The sequence below is a fragment of the Rhyacophila brunnea genome, unplaced genomic scaffold (assembly GCF_057557595.1).
Source record: "Rhyacophila brunnea isolate RB1 unplaced genomic scaffold, BYU_Rbru_1.0 scaffold_15, whole genome shotgun sequence".
Lineage (NCBI taxonomy): Eukaryota > Metazoa > Arthropoda > Insecta > Trichoptera > Rhyacophilidae > Rhyacophila > Rhyacophila brunnea.
Window position 1 is genome coordinate 21991638 of NW_028232806.1, and position 13912 is coordinate 22005549.

The 13912-nt window shown below is 37.2% G+C and overlaps 1 protein-coding gene across 1 annotated transcript in view; it reads left to right on the forward strand.

Moving 5' to 3' along the window:
• LOC147075037 (endoplasmic reticulum metallopeptidase 1-like) overlaps positions 1-13912 on the forward strand; it is a 426619-nt gene that overhangs the window by 51563 nt on the left and 361144 nt on the right. The gene's annotated exons all lie outside the window — the stretch shown is intronic.

Here is a 13912-nt window from a genome sequence, read left to right on the forward strand (position 1 = left end):
CTTTGTCAGTCATACTTATTTGTTTTCATTTGTTTTTAAAATTCAATTAAACCCTGCGAAGGCCAAGCCATCATAGATAATAGTCAAAAAATATTCGTCTATCTATAAAATAATATACTTATAAAATTATGCAATTAAATCATACATAACTGTGGATATTTTCTAGATAAAATAATATTTTTTTATCTATTATAGTTTGGTTTAGATAGGGCTTAATGGATTAGAAATGAACCAAGAACATGTGTAATACATGTATTCTTAATCCAACGAAAACAAATAAGACGTATCAATGAAAAAGTGTGCACAATTTTGTTATATCACCTTAAGTATACCAAAATTATTATGGTTTGGTTTAGGCAGGGTTTAATTGATTTTTAAAAACTAACCAACACTGTCACAGTAAACTGTCGTCTTAGTTCAATAAAAACAAATACGTATGACTAACACAGTTTAATGTGCACTATTTATGGCGGATGTTAACAGCCCACCTCCACCATTCGCTACTGAGTCGCGGAACAGGAACGTATGAATTACTTATGAATGAATCTTATTAATATGCCTTATGGTAATTCATTCCAGTTGACCCATCGCTACCAATAACCGATATATTATAAAAATATAAAATAATGAAAAATTTCATACAAATTACTTTGTGGGACCAAGGGCTTATTTTTTAGTTTAGCTTGTTTAGACTTTAGAGCTTAGAGTAATCAGTAACGTCCCTAGGATAAGGACCGCCTAGATTGCCGTCCCCATTCATTGTTAATTTCAAATGGTCTGCAAATTCATTGGGTATATACTTACCTATATTATTATTTAATTCCGACCATGTTCGATCCTAATATGATCATATGGGCCTCCACAGAGTAGAGGTGTGTATTGTTTTGTTTTTACGAGAAATGGATGTCAGCCACTTGCTCAACCTATTAGGTCCATACCCTGATTCACACACAACTCGAAAAACAATATGTATACTTGCCAGACCCAGGATTCGAACCTGGGACCCACGACGTGATAGTCCAACTCTTAAGCCGCGCGGCCACCGTGGGTGGAATTATTTAATTACGACTATATTAAACAGACAAATACCAAACAAATCTTTAAATTGTCGTACATACCATATATTGATAATTAGTGCATGTCCATGAAACTACATGGTTTTAAGTACGTGAGGGTCTGTGGCAGGCTTGGAGGCACCCTTGTGAAAATTTTGCCGGTGCGATAAACCGCCATTACAATATTTATTACAATAAATTGGCGTTACAATACTTTAATAGTTGTGTAGTTAGGATTTTTAATGCTTCCATCATTGTTTAAACTAAGATGTCGATACTTTCTAACGAAGCGACCGCTGTTTCATGAAAAACCGTCGCTGCTCACCGCCCTTATACAACACATGACCTGACACACAATTTCACCTGCGGCTCTATTAACCGTTTATCTTAAGTGACATAAATATTAGCTCCAGTCTTAAAACATGATAAAGAAAAATGATTATAAAACACATACCAACATAATTGGTAATAATATACCTACATGAAATGACATTATTAATGGACAACGCACTCAGTACAGTAGCTATCAAGTAAATTCGCGCATAGCGACATTCGCACATGTATAGGTAGACGTCACGCAATTTTACATTATGCGATATCACGCATCGGGAATTTATTGCAATAGCACCTTTATTGTAATGGCGTTAAAACAGTGTTTCTAGTGTCAATGTTAATTTGAGCGAACCCGTTCGAACCGGACCATTCGGCAGACCCGATAAAAAGCATCGGGAATTTATAGCAATATCACCTTTATTGTAATGGCGTTAGAACAGATTATGCCATTCGGCAGACCCGACAAAAAAGTGAGTGTCATTTTTTTTCCAGATGCGTCGTCCATATTAATGTCATTGCCTATATGCAAACAATGCGTAGATTATTACTACACCTAGAAATATACTTGGTAATGCTAAACGGAATACTATATAATATATAGCTAAACACTAAAACCACACAATATGACGTAAACCCACTTTCTGTACATGCGATATAAATATATACACGACGCGTCCTCATATTAGAGTATCAGACCCTAATCCGGCACTGCTTCTAATAGGGCTCTCTCATTTGAATAATATTATTTTTTCTGTTAAATATGATTAACAGTACCTACTGACATGTAGTAGGTAACAGAAGAATTAAATAATTAAATAAAAAATAAAGAAAAAAAAGTAAATTACACCTCATTACCTTCGCAGTGGAAAATATGAGTCTCTACACTCTACACATTAAAAAACAGCGACCTTTGTTGAGATTCACATCTTCAGAGACAGAATTTTTTGCACTACTAATAATTTTGAAACGAGACAATCTAAAGTTGTCTTTTTGTTTAGGACGTCCGACTCTCGTTTTCTTCATGTAGTCTGTTGAAGAGAAGCGTGTTTGGTGGTTGGGTGTCTTCCGTTCTTGAGACAATGTCATGGCCTGCTCAACACAGTCGTTTCACTTTCATGTGTGAGACGACGGAGACGGTGAGCTCCGAAGACTCCTGCTAATACCTTATTTTCAAATGCGTCCAGTTTCCTCTCATCTGTTTTTGATAAGACCCAGCATTCCGACACATAGATCAAAACATTAAGTTACATATGGACTAGCTTGAAGTTAGGTACTATAAAAAGTGCAATGTTTGATAGCAGTGACGTTCGTGGCGGTAGGCAGATTGAGCGTCGCTTGGGGGCGGCAGTTACTCGAAGGGCGGCACATCGAGAAGAATCATTAGTTAATAATATAGAAATAGGTACTTAAACTTAGTAATAACGGAAATATCTTTCCTTTAAAAAATTCACCTCACTGATTGGAAACAAAGTGTATTAATCGACATGAAAGGTTTAACAAGGCTGTATTTTTTTTGTTGGGTTTGCGATATCTAGTTAACTTCCGTTTTTCTTGGACGTAACGTCCTTGATGACCTGCAATGACACATGCAGAATTGCGAATTATCTTTAATTATAGGTAGATACATACTTACCTAATTAATTTATCCGAATATTTTTGCCAGTCACTCGCGTATTTTGAAAGTTGTCAGGTGTATTTTTAATGTACCTATCTGAAACCGTAAACTCGTAATATTGTCTATTGAAGTAGAGATGGTATTTAAATTAGATTTAGTGGTATATATTTTGTTAGTAATGTATCCACACAACACATTTCTTAGATATTGGTGTCATGAAAGGAAGATAAAAAATACTGTATAAAAAAAAAAATGTGGAATTTTGACGCTGCCTAGGGGCGGCATTTTGTTTAGGGACGTCACTGTTTGATATTATCAAATGGATACCTAACAGTAAAGTGATACCAAATTTAATGCAAGTTTGACAATTTAAAATCCAGTGGAGTATTTAAAAACAAATATGAATGAAAGAAAGTGCGATAATTAATAATCTACACGTACCTACCCATTTTTTTTAAATGCTGTGAATGTGTTTTCGTGACCCTATTTTATTAGAATATATGGTACTGTTCGGTTATACCGGAGGCAGCGGAAAACGCATTTTGAAAATAGCCGATAAACTGGATTATTTGTTAGTTTGGGTTAGTTTAGGTTCGGTTAGGTTGGGTTAGGTTAGGTTAGGTTAGGTTAGGTTAGGTTTGGTTAGGTTAACCTAACAAATAATTCAGTTTATCGGCTATTTTCAAAATGCGTTTTCCGCTGCCTCCGGTATAACCGAACAGTACCGAATATTTTTTATGCGAATGTGGCGGGGGTCGTAGGTTACTTGGATATTATGAAAGGGGTCCGCGAATCACGTTTAGAAAAAGGTAAGGAACCCAAACTATGTGTAGTTAAATTAGATACTTACCTACTTTAGTGTATTAATGCGTAGACAGCAGTAGCGAAGGGTGGAGGTAGTTTTTTTTAGATCCAACATAATTAGTGCACAATAAACTTTATCAGGTGTATTAATTTGTTTTCATTGAATGAGTACAAATTGCAGATGGTGTTGGGAAGTTTTTTTTTATTAATTTAAACCCTGCCTAAACCAAACCTTTATAGATATAATAATAATAATAATAAAAAGCCTTTTTATTTCTTACAAACAAAAGTAAATGACAGTTAAATGACTATATCTAATGAATATATATATAACCTATGAATATATCTATTATGTATATATATATATATATATATCTATCTATGGTTGTATTATCTACTTATTTTATAGTTTATATAATATTAATTATTATTATTTTTTTAAATATTTTTTGTATACCTAATACATATATATAACAAGATTTTTTTTATTTTTGTATATAATACTATTAGATAATGTTTATAAATTGAACAATGGTATGTAATTAGTTTGTTTGGTTTGTAAGAACCCCTCTTCGGGTGAAGGCCTCCTCCAAAGTGTTAATCTCTGGCCTCTCTAGTTTCTTTCTCCATACCCGTTTGATTTCGTAGCTAAGTATTCGTCTTGTCTGGGTTGGCCTATTTTTGCATTTAGGTCGCCCATTATTATAAAAGTTTTATGTGCTTGGTTAATAGCTTTGTTTACATTTGTATAAAAGGTATCATTTTCTTCTTCTTTCGCTATTTCTGTGGGTGCGTATACTTGTATGAGAGATAATTTGTTTCCTTGTATTTTTAAATTCAATAGTACTACTCTATCTGTTACACCTATGAAGTTTTCTATGTTGTTATCTTGAGTTTTATGTATTAAGAATCCGACGCCATACTTTCCAGGTGTAAGTCCTATGTGACATAGAATATAATTGTCATATTCCTCTATCTTTGTTCCTTCACGTCTCACTTCAGATATTCCGATTATAACGATTTTTTTTATCTTTTATTGCACTCCCTACATCACCTGAAAATAACCCCCTACCACAGAACGATAGAAACATTCAAGCCACCAAAAAGAACAAAACGCTACAACCACAGACATCGTTTCGAAAATCAAGTAGCTTATCAGAAGGAGCCCCAAAACCGGGTATGTTAAACTTCTTAGTCAACAAAAATACCAATACTATAACAAACAACCAAGACAACAAAGACAAGAACACATAGCAACCAACCCACTCCTCCCACGAAGATCTCATACGTGAACATACTATAACAAAAAAAACAAAAACCATCTTCCAATACGGCCGTTCACCAAGGAAGATCACGACCAAAACCCTCCAAAGAAAAATACAACGACGCTAACAAACCTTACATCTATTGACATGACCCGGCTCACGGCTAGCTCAATAATGCTACCGGGCCGTCACTGAGGAGACTAGTGATGAACTAGGAGAGGTGGATCTCCTTTGTAGTATCACAACTTTTGAATTCCCGAATAAAACTCTCAGCTGGTGTGGTGCCGAATTTATTCAGGTACTAGAGTTCACGGTCACACAATAAGGTTAACTGTCATTGTTCCCGTAATTAAATCTCATTAAAGTATCAGCAAACTATTTATTTGTTCACTATAGGATCTCTGTGAAATCTTTCACAAGTTCCCAAAAAGTCACACCTAATTCAGAGAATGTATACGTAAATATTCTTTGAATATTTTTATTTCACGAAATATTTTCCCATAAGAAAGAAAATATAAATTATTCTTTGGTCACACAGTATTAGGTTTATAAAAGAATAGAATTATTTTATTGTTGTTTATAAAGTTTATTTATGTTCACAGTGTATTTACAAATATTTATTTGTGTTTACAAACTTGTTTACAAAAGGTTTGCTTTTATAATTATGTTTACTTAATAAAGTTTCAAAAGTTTATTTTAAAATTCCGAAATGATTTGTAAAATTTATTATTATAATCTGAATTTATTAATTTGTTTTTATAAAACAAATCCGATCACGTAATTTATCCCGATTACGTCACCTCGTACGATGCGTAATGAAAAAGTGATTACTCCGCGAGCTCGTCACTACCGGCAGATACGAGTTATTCGCGTTACTTTTTGCCCGTCGATGGGGACTTACTGTATGTAAAATTCACGAAAACTACTGAGAACCATGTCTCATATCCGCGGTAGGACTGCTGCTTTGTTGAAGATCGCTGGTGAAGAGTGTAGAAACTAATGATTTTACGGGAAAAGTGGTCGCCTTTTATACCCTTCGGATAGAGGTTTAACAGGAAACAGTCCGTAAGGGATAGCAGATGTATATCTTTCTCTCACGGGATAAATTTACGTATATCTCCCGTTCCTGGCAACTTTCTAATAGAGATATCTTCTAATTTAGTCGGGTTAAATTTACTCTACTTTATTTTCGCAAAATTAAGACTTAATAGGGGTGTTTTAAGCACCCTCTAGAACATGTCCCTTAAATGCGCAGTAGGGATGACGTAAGCAAAATAGTTGATTTTATATGATTTTTCGTGTTTAAACGAAGGGGAAAGTTTCTAGTTTTCCAACGAGGTATCGGAATAGGTATTCGGGTACTAGATAAGGGAATGGCAGTCTTTAAATTTAAAATGTCAAAATGAAAGGTTGACACCCACGTACTAGTCCTTTCCACCACTCTTGGCCCTTTTAGGCCAATAGGATTTTACTAAGTTTTAATAAAACTGTTTGAAGCCGCAGAAATTTTCTCATTCGATATCTACCTTTTGGGGCGAATATTATTACGAGAAAATACTATAATATTATACTTAACATTTCAACTTAAATATATAAATGCTTAATCCTAACAAGATGTTATACACGAACAGTTACTAACTTATTTAATCTTGTATAGTGACTTTTACATAGTAATCTGAACGTAACCTTGAATCTATTTTTGTCTCGCGACGTGAACCAGCTGGTCGGTACTTTTGACTGAAATAGATTTTCTTTAAAGTTCAAGGTTGAGCGATAATTCGTAATTTTAGTTGTAATATTTGATTCTTTTATTACTCAGGATGTGATTAAGATTTATTATTGTTTATGGGTAGAAACCCATCTATACCAGAATCTTAAGTTTTCCCAATTGTTACTTTTACAATATTCATTATAGCCAGCAAGTTATGGCATTAACAAAATTTATAATTATAATTACGCGTCTATAAATATAGTTACGCGTTTACAGTATTTTTATAACGGTAGTTAGCTTCTACCTTGTATTGATAAAATTAGTATAAAAATTCTTTATTCACAATTATACAATATATAAATTCATAAATATTCAATTTTCTTTTCCAATTTTCATACACTTCCATTATTGCTATAAAAGTTATTGAAGCATGTACTTGCTAAATTTTACGTAAACAATCTCTTCCATAACTTATTTTCTAAGTTTAATGGAGATTTCCCGGAAATTTATATTAAAAAATACATCGCGCTAATATTAAACGACGTGACATTTCGAGGTCTGTGGTCACAGCGTTCCAATTACACTGGAGCACTCTTGATTTTCGGAGGCGAAAATTTTTTACGTAAAATTTTATTACATTTACAAAGAAAAGGTTAACAACATACATTTTACTTCCTATTACTAAACGATTACGCTACTGGTTACCTGTTCATGGTCTTTTTGACCATTTCATTCTTGATTCTTCCATAGTTTAGAACCATGGGACTTATATATCCTGTCTGAACCGTGTCGTGAGGTTGTCGCAAGGCTATTGAGAAGTAGAATTGACTACAAGGCTAGATTTGTATAGTTATGTCGTTAAACCATACTCTGCCACAAACACTAACTGAAGGTCGGCGTTTCTGCTCGTGTCAAATGCCCACCCTTAATAAAGACATAACTGTATATGTCTAGTCTCAATTCACCATTGCAACACCTCAGGACATCGTAAAAATGCAAAGCGATAAAGCAACAGTAAAGCATATTCAAAATAAAATACACAAAATCTGCGCATGCACACAAAGTTTTTCTTTTACTTTTTGTAATTAATATTCGCCCAGATTCAGGTCTTAAAATTCTAATTAATAAAAGAAAATTATACATTGTAATAATTCTGAAGTTAAAAATTTTGTTTTGAGGACGGTGAGTGCTGTATGGGACGGCTACTGCTTTTCCTGCTGAGGGACAACCGCAAGGAAGAGGGCTCACGGAGACGCTCCCTTTACGACCCATGGACAGAAGTAGAGTTCGACTTCCCGTCGCGAATCACGTTCCCGCTTACTAGAAATTACGGCATAGTACCATGATATGCCAGGGAGACTCCCCTGACAATACCTTTAATATTAAATTACATAGGGTCATTTAAACCTATTTAATCTAACGCTCAATACTCCTAGCTATATATTACATTCTACAGAATTTGAAATCAATCCCAATTAAGAGACTTATTTTTCGCAGCTCCGAATACTAATAAGGACTTAGCGTGAAAGTTACGAACTTCCCCACGCCTAAATTAGCAACGCTCTCTTCATTTCGCAGCTCCGAATACTAATAAGGACTTAGCGTGAAAGTTACGAACTTCCCCACGCCTAGATTAGCAACACGTCTTCATTTCGCAGCTCCGAATACTATTAGGGGCTTAGCGTGGAAGTCAAGGACTTCCCCATGCCCTAATTAGCAACACTTTCTTCGTTTCGCTCTCCCCGAAGACTTATTTCTTTCTCGCTTCGAGAAAAGACTTGTTTGCTTCGATAATAGACTTATTTCTTTATCGCTCCTCTCGAAGACTTGTGGTTTGCTCCGATAATAGACTTATTTCTTTATCGCTCCTCTCGAAGACTTGTTGTTTGCTTCGATAATAGACTTATTTCTTTATCGCTCCTCTCGAAGACTTGTTGTTCGCCTCGATAATAGACTTATTTCTTTATCGCTCCTCTCGAGGTCTTGTTGTTTGCTTCGATAATAGACTTATTTCTTTATCGCTCCTCTCGAAGACTTGTGGTTTGCTTCGATAATAGACTTATTTCTTTATCGCTCCTCTCGAAGACTTGTTGTTTGCTTCGATAATAGACTTATTTCTTTATCGCTCCTCTCGAAGACTTGTTGTTTGCTCCGATAATAGACTTATTTCTTTATCGCTCCTCTCGAAGACTTGTTGTTTGCTTCGATAATAGACTTATTTCTTTATCGCTCCTCTCGAAGACTTGTGGTTTGCTTCGATAATAGACTTATTTCTTTATCGCTCCTCTCGAAGACTTGTTGTTTGCTTCGATAATAGACTTATTTCTTTATCGCTCCTCCCGAAGACTTGTTGTTTGCTCCGATAATAGACTTATTGCTTTATCGCTCCTCTCGAAGACTTGTTTGTTTCGCAGCTCCGAATACTAATAAGGACTTAGCGTGAAAGTCACGGACTTCCCCACGCCTTAATTAGCAACACTTTCTTCGTTTCGCTCTCCCCGAAGACTTATTTCTTTTTCGCTTCGAGAAAAGACTTGGCATACAGGCGATGGCGGTAGCGATCGCTTTGAGCGACGCTTACCTGATCGGCCTATACGCTGATACTGACGTTTGGGGGGCGCATTCCGGATGGGGGCGTCTCGTAAGACTGCGTCCAACACATCCCGCCACTCGCCAAAGGTAGTACCTTGATCTTTGCTCCCGGGCGTTGGGAGTTCGGCCCGCGCAGGGCGCAATCTCCCTCCCAATCGTCCCATCCTCCTAAATTCTCTCTTGGGGGGCGTTATCTTGATGGGGGCGTCCCGTAGGACTGCGTCCAACGCATCCTGCCTCTCGCCAAGGGTCATCTCTTCATTTGATATTGTCGAGTCAACAATTCTTTCCACTCCAGCTTCTCCACCGCTAAGTTCGGAATCTGTTCTTGAACTCGCCAGTAGTTCTTCCCGCGCACATTCCTGCGCATCCATACGACGTTCTGACAGGGCGTGCACTCCCTCGTCTCTGTCGTCGGTAGCTTCGGAAAGCGGCGTAGGTGATACCACCGGGTCGTCCGCTCTTTCATTAGCCAGATTCTTCTCAAACTATTTCGCACCGCAGCTCCGAATACTAGTAAAGGACTTAGCGTGGAAGCCATGCGCTTCCCCATGCCTTAACCAGCAACACTCTCTTCGCTATTAATTTAAAATATATCACACTTATCACTGATATGTATATCACGCTTATCATAATCATGTATATCAATTTAACACTAGTATTCAAAGCACTCTTATTACTAACATTTTTATCAAGTTTAATATTTAAATCTTTATGAGGTAAACTATTTTTATTACGTACAATTGCAGTAGTTGGCAATTTCTCTTCACCCGGTGCATCCAACGTACTACCTACAATTGTCCACGTACTTCTGACTACGCTATTTGGACGGTCTGCAGTCGTTACAGATGGTAGTGTCTTTTGACACGCCGCAAAATTCTGTCCCCGACTACACCTGTCCCTAGGATCTAAAATATTTACAGAACCGAGAAAATCCGTAGAAATTTTGCTTTGTTGGTTATGGGCAGCCGTAGCTGAGTCCCATAACTCTTGTTCTCCGTTATTGAGTATATCACCGCCTTTGAGACGATGATCATACACAACAACTCTTTCGTCACTATATCTAGCTTTATCTATATACATTAAGTTCATATTTCTTAATTCAAACTTAACACTATCAAAATTGATCTTATTAAGCCTATACAATTTATTTTTAACATTCTTAATACTAAAGGACTTACATTTACTTGATTTTTGCTTAAGATAACGATTATAGTCATCTAATGCTATGAGCTCTTCTTCATTAAGTTTATTTCGCCTTAATTTACCGAAGGTATTAATGTTTCGTAGTCGACGATTAGTTCGACTTTTCCTAATAATATTCTTAACGTCAGCCTCGTGGGGTCTGTTCGCTAATTTAAAAGGTAAGTCCCTTCCTAAAGTTTCGTTGCTCGATTGCAACGACGATCGACTATCTAAACTACATACATCGCTATTAATTTCAAGTAAACTGCCAGCTTCGGCTTTAGTATAGTTAGTACTATTAATATTTTTACACAAATGGTTAGCGGAAGCACAATAATTCGTTAAATTATTTGTTACAAGAGATCTGTCGTCAGTATCGACGAAGCTACAGTTACTTACGTTTGCCGATGTTCTCAGCACACCAAGAGCGCCACTGCTTACGCCTTCGCCGCATCCACTGCTAGCTGTCTTTAACTGTATATCTTGATAACCTTCTTCCTTGCCGCCAACATTTATTTCGTAACTTCCTAATTCTAATTTATCTAAAAACTTTTTATATTCTATTTCGCCGCCGGTAAAAGGATTAAAATTTTCTACTATTTTACTAGCAGAATTCTTAATATCACGTTTGCGATGTTTCTCCGGTCTTACGCTATTATCCTTTACAAGGGGACCTGTACAAAGATTAACTTGGTTACTGGGGCCAGCTTCGACCTCACAGTGAACCTTAGGGTTAAATGATTTCACCGGAAGGGTGTCCTTCAGTTCACTTTCACAGTTAACCCTATTCGCCAGAAGAGCGTCTATGTCACTAGCTAGAACTCGGCTGAACGGCGTTCGAGGAACGTTCGTGTCACCTTCTTGAGTCTTCTCTTCGGCGGTCCGCCAGTGTTCGTCGTCTTGAAGCCATCGACGATCAACCCGGTCCGCGAGCCGTCTTCATGGCTCCTTTCTGGTCTGCTGAGCTGCTTGCCTGTCTGGGCAATCCTTGTTTTCATGGAAGCCAGGACAATGTTGACAGCGCCTTTGTCTGGCACCGCCTCGCTCTTCAATGCGAGGACGTGGGCGGTACGCAGGTCTTTCTGAATCGTTTTGCTGGTCTGATTGCCGTGGAGGCCTTTTATCGGTAACCTCTAGGGCTTCATCAGATCGAGTACCGGGCTCTTGTGCTGAGCGCGGCTTTTCGCGCCAAGTTCTCTGCTGAGCGGGCCTCTTTTCATTGTTCGCCTTGACGGCATTTGCTGGAGACGGCACGGAAGCCAGTGCTGACTTTAATGGACGAAGTGTATGAGCTACTTCAAGCAGCTCGTCCATCGTCTTCCATTTCTCTTGATTAACCCTTATCTGATCGCTCACAGTGAGTAGGTCATAAAAGGTTGAAGCCAGGGTTTCCGACTTCATTTCCGGAAGGAGTACCTCGGCTAATTCCATCTTCTTCAGGAGGAAACCATAAGCTCCCTCTTGAGGTCCTTGCTCTTTATGTTCGAGCTCCGTTCGTTGAGCACGACGTCTTGAAGGCGATTCGAAGTGCTCTTTCAGGTCGTTACTAAACGACCGCCAACTGTCCGATGTGTCAATATTCTTGGCCCAAGTCTTGGCCTCTCCTCTGAGCTGACGTATAGCCAACTCTGTCCAATTCTCAGCTGGGTACTTCACAGCTTCGCAATATTCTTTGCAGCGTCGGAGAAAAAGCTCAACGCTCTGCTTTGGGCTACCTTCATAGGTGGAATGGAGTTCCGGCTTAACATGGCACGGGGTACATACGGCTGGTTCTGGTGGTGCCATTTTTTGTTTGGGAGCCGACGTGCTTACTTGCAAAAATGAATCCTCTTCGGGGAATACTTGCGCGTTTTGCAAGCCTTCTTCCAATATAAAGTCTTCTTCTACACTCGGACCCGGAACAGGGTTCGGCATAATTTCTTCGAATTCCTCCGTCCCCTGGAGTTGGAAGAAGCGGACCTTCGACCGTAAATTCATATAAAAATTCAGCTATCGATTGCGCCAATTTTCAGCTTCCTACGACCACCCGTTCGTCCGCAATCGACGTTTAAAGCTTTTGGAGGGCATGCGCTGCTTGTCGCTGATAACCCTGAAGGCTTGCAACTCCCGTTACAAGCGTCCAATCTTCTCCGTTTAAAATTTTATATTGTAATAGGTACAGGCCTTCATGTACCTATACCCATGACGTCACGGTTATTATGATAATTATCGAGATTTTAATGTACAAAGTAGTATAAATTTATTTTTTTCAAAATTTTTTTTCTTTGTCTGGGTTCTTGTACCTATACTTGTATGGTACTCAACTTTAATTTAGAAAAAAGCTTAAAAATTCACACGAAATTTTTATTGTGCATTTTATTCTTAATTCTATTATTTCTGTTACGGTGAGTAACACAATTTATTTTTATACTTTCTTTGTGGTTTAAAAGGGTCAGAGAGATCCTTTGGATAGTCTCATCGACATACTTTTGCTTAATGTCGGTATCTGACTCTAATAAATTACCAAAAGTATTTATTTTATTTATTCTTTCCTTTTCCAAGTATATCAAGAAAAGTATTCTATATATAGTTGCCTTTACGTATATATTCTTCTCCAAATTATATTTTTCAAAAGTATTCATCACTGGTTCCTCGTTAATGCGAGTTACACTTTATTTCATTGTACTCACATTTATAAAGTTGAGGTAGATCGCTCTTGTAGCTCCGGTATAAGGTTCTTAAAACCTCTCAGGTAACCACAATTGATTGATACACTTCACAATATATTGTTTTTAAAATCTTTTAGTAGATCTTAGTTGTAGGATCGTTCAGGTTTTCGCAACCTGAAGATGCCGCACGCATTTGGGCGCCATAATGACATGACCCGGCTCACGGCTAGCTCAATAATGCTACCGGGCCGTCACTGAGGAGACTAGTGATGAACTAGGAGAGGTGGATCTCCTTTGTAGTATCACAACTTTTGAATTCCCGAATAAAACTCTCAGCTGGTGTGGTGCCGAATTTATTCAGGTACTAGAGTTCACGGTCACACAATAAGGTTAACTGTCATTGTTCCCGTAATTAAATCTCATTAAAGTATCAGCAAACTATTTATTTGTTCACTATAGGATCTCTGTGAAATCTTTCACAAGTTCCCAAAAAGTCACACCTAATTCAGAGAATGTATACGTAAATATTCTTTGAATATTTTTATTTCACGAAATATTTTCCCATAAGAAAGAAAATATAAATTATTCTTTGGTCACACAGTATTAGGTTTATAAAAGAATAGAATTATTTTATTGTTGTTTATAAAGTTTATTTATGTTCACAGTGTATTTACAAATATTTATTTGTGTTTACAAACTTGTTT